This window comes from Leguminivora glycinivorella, chromosome 8 (genome assembly GCF_023078275.1).
Source record: "Leguminivora glycinivorella isolate SPB_JAAS2020 chromosome 8, LegGlyc_1.1, whole genome shotgun sequence".
Lineage (NCBI taxonomy): Eukaryota > Metazoa > Arthropoda > Insecta > Lepidoptera > Tortricidae > Leguminivora > Leguminivora glycinivorella.
In genome coordinates this window covers 8,505,109-8,509,403 of record NC_062978.1, presented here as the reverse complement: position 1 = coordinate 8,509,403, position 4,295 = coordinate 8,505,109, and positions in this window count along the sequence as shown.

Here is a 4,295-nt window from a genome sequence, read left to right as displayed (position 1 = left end):
TTTTGGAGATTGTGGCAGTCGACATTGGCTTGCTAATTGTGAATAAAGTTATATTTCACGACTTCCACGCGATCACGCCCGCCGGCGGGACTACTAGGACACAATAGGCTACTTGCCTCCTAGTCAAATCAGATTCTTTTTAAGAACTGTCAAAACGAATTTAACGACTTGCTAATATGGAATTTGTATGAAATCGAATTGAGTGACGTCACGGTCAACTCAGTTACTTTATGTATTTCTACCTGACTTATTAAATAGAAATTGGATTTGAAATAATTTCTGCACGGGAAGCATTGGTCGCGCGATAGACGATAAAATAGCAGGCCGTCCCTATCGCACTATTTGTAAGTGCGATAGGGACGGCCTGATATTTTATCGTCTATCGCGCGACCATGCTTGCCGTGCTGGCCATGTTTTTCTTATCTATATCTGATAAGTACTTTATTTCGTGAATGGTATAAGATATTTTATTTTAACTACAGTCAAGTTCCCTATTGGGAAACATCTCACTTTAATATTTCAAAAATTGTTTAGAAACATGATTTGTTTTACAGCAACAATAAGTACCTACCTATACGGTAACCCTGCATTTTGGAGGTTCAATAGTAGGTACGAGTAGGCAGGTTAGAGCAAGTTCTGGCTCCGGTCCTAGATTAAATCGACTGCCATCGGACCTCTCAAACCAGGGTGCGTAGCCGAATGACACAAACGCTCACGAAACGCTCACGAAACGAAACGCTAGTAGATGTCTATCTCTATCGCTCTTGCGTATTGGCGCGACAGAGTCAGACTACCTTTCACGGCGTTACGTTTTCGTTTCGAGTCGGAGAAATGCCATTCGACTACGCATCCAATTGGGACTAATTCCTGGATTAGGCCGATTTTCTCACGATATATAATTTCATGATACCTATTAAATTGATGTTTTGTACTTCAGATCTTCAAGTCTACATTATTTGTAGGAGGAGTTTATGCATCCACGGCTCTTTGAAATCTTGTTATGACAAGTAATGTAGGTACAGGTACCTATATACTTTGCGAACTGGTGCGGAAAAAAAACCATAATTATCTACCTATGCACACCTATTAGAACAGTCATTTAGCAATTTAGTCATTCTAAAAATATTGTCGATTGAATATTATTAACCACTGCATATTTCACCGCCAGTTACTTACTCACTCACACTTAGTAACTTATTCTTTAAGTCTGTTCAGAAAGAGCAGAATCGAAGAATGTGTTGGATACTATACCTACCTACCTACTACATTTTCCGCACAGACTAATGTGATAGGTAATCTAATGATATTATAATAGGTGTTTAGTTTGGTAATATGTATGTCGGAAACTGGACCGGGGAGGGTCCATTAGATTCGTTATTCATCTTCGTACGGGCGGGTTATTCTCGGGCAGTTAACTAGTTAATCAAACACAGCTTTTCAACAAATCCTTATGTTTACTTTGTTCGCACAATAAGAAACAACAAGAACTATAAACCAAACGTTAGAAACTTAATAACATCACACCGTATTACAGAAAATAACAATTTAGTGGCCGACCGGATCGGCCCACCGATTTTCAGCAAAACCATCTGTCTAACCGTTTTCTGTTTTTTATTCTTCTGTTTTGAAAATGCCAAGGCAGAACTGCTTTACCGGCTGACCGAGCCTGTCCAGGTACCTATCTCAGAGGTATCCTGGCACACTAAGAGATGGCACTAAAGAACTTATCACAGCTGCTGTACGACGTCAGCTTAGCTTTCTAAAAATAACAAACACATGATACAACATAGTATTCACCAAGGGCGCTAGATGGCCTAAAAATAATAACTAACTAAACATTCCCATAATCCAACAATAAACTTAGTGAAGTATTGCGTTCTCTGAGAACTTAGTGTGATACAAGGGCGCTAGATGGCCTAAAAATAATAAATTAACTAAACATTTCTCATTTTCAACAGTAAATTAGATGAAATATTCCATTCTCCGACACGGTCAGACTGACATTTACACGCCCTCGTGTAACGTAGAGCCTGAAGACAAAAAGAAAAGAAAGACTCTTAAGGTCGCTAGAATTATTACTCGGCCTACCTGACTTTTTTTTGTAGGCACATGGTAGAGAGATTAACACAAACATCACCACGGCTCTACTGCACAATCGGCCTCATCGTCCGGTCTGATCCCCTTAAGTTGCAGTTACGATTGAGACTGTGCCCTCCAGCACCCAGCCCTCAAACGCCCTCTGAACAACTAAGGCTCCGGTTACAACTCATCACATGAATTGGTACGTGATGAATCACAACTTTAACAAAATCATTACATATCAACTAAACTGTCTTCTCCATCACTATCATCTTCAAGATCTGAAGGAGCATTACATTCAGGCATCCTCCTGATTCTATCATGGGCGTATTTAAAAGTCCTATTATTAGATAACGATTTGACAATGTACCGATCACCGGGAAGAACTTCTATAATTTTAAATGGGCCCTTAAACTTCGGATCTAATTTTGTTTGGTTTCGTTCCTCATTTTCAAGTAAGACATAATCACCTATGTTAAATTTTACAATAGCAGCTTTATTACGATCAAATCGCAATTTATCATAATCAGCATTATTTTGAATATTTTGATCGGCCTGATCTCGTAGTTCTGTAAGGTTAATATTGTTTTCACTATTGACATCACCGAAAGAGATTAAACAGAGGGGCTTACCGGGTCTTCCAATTAAAAGTTCCAAAGGACTTGCATTAGTAGTACGGCAGACTGAGGAGTTAAGTGCCAACTGAACATCACCTATCGCGTCCTGCCAGGATTTATTGCTGGTTTCTATGCATGTAAACATATTTTTTAAAGTACTCATAACTCTCTCGACTTGGCCGTTAGCTCTACTTGAGCCTGTTGCTATTAGGTGTAGTACAATATCATTAGTTTGGCAGAATTGTTTAAAGTCATTACTTGTAAAACACCTTCCTTGGTCTGCAATTAAACGAGCAGGTGCCCCAAATAAACTCACGCTGTATTTGACAGCATCTATTGTGCTTTTACTATCTATATGATTTGTGTGATACAGTAAGACGTATTTTGTAAACGCGTCGATGAGTACTATAATGTACTCTTTTGAATCATTTTTGCCGCTTAATTTTCCAGTAATGTCAATATGTACTGTGTGCCAAGGAACAGTTATTTTGGGTATAGGGTGGAGTTCGGCTTGAATTTTTCCGGAGTTACATTTTGAGACACTACAAACTACACAATTTTCAACAAACTTGCGCACAAATTTGGTCATATTTTCAAACCAGTAGAGTTCAAACATTTTTTCTAGAGTCTTCTTCCAACCCAAGTGAATAAGGGTCTCATGCACCTGGTTAACTACCGACCACCTGTAAGCGTGTGGAACTATTGGAAGACAACGATTACGTCTATTTCGTTGCACTTTTCGACAAAGAACTCCCGAACGTAACTCGTAAGTATTAGCTACATCGCGTGGTAACTGATTATCTTTAAGTTTTGACACAATGTCCTGTATCTCTTCGTCACGCTGCTGTTCTGCAAACAGCCAGGTCTGGGAAACTGTAGTAAGGTCTACGCGTTTCTGATTCAATTGTGGAACGACAGGACAATGGATTTTTGTAGTAGACGGACCGGGAGAGGGGCACGTTTCTGAACCTCCAGTTGAGGTACTCTCAGTCTCGTTGACGGAAACAAAGTCAGATTCTTGAATGGGTAGGGGATTTCGCTACAAAAAGTCTACGTGCTGCATACGTCTACCTTCACGATACAGAATATTAAAATCAAAAGCTTGCAAGAAAGCCCACCAACGGTAAACTCGCGGTGTCAAATCCTTTTTGTTTTTAGAAGCAACTAGAGAGTTACAATCCGTTATAACTGTGAAATGTCGGTCAGCGAGGTAATGTCTAAAATGTTTTATAGCATTAACCACGGCCAAGGTCTCCAATTCATATGAGTGGTATCTAGTTTCGGCACCTACAGTTTTTTTACTGAAATACTCAACAACACGCAACTCGTTACCAACCCGTTGAAAAAGAATAGCGCCATATCCATCTGCGCTCGCGTCAGTATGTAACTCAACAGGGAGTTCAGGGTCAAAAATAACCAGCACTGGTCTTTGAGTAAGAATTGAAATTATTTCTTGTCGGATCTGCTCGTGTACCGGCAACCATTTTAGTTCTCTTCCAGGAAGTAGCAAAAATAGTGGTTTCATCTTCAATGAAAAGCCTGGGACAAATTTCCTAAAATAAGAAGCGAGCCCAATAAACTGGCGTAACTGATGAATGG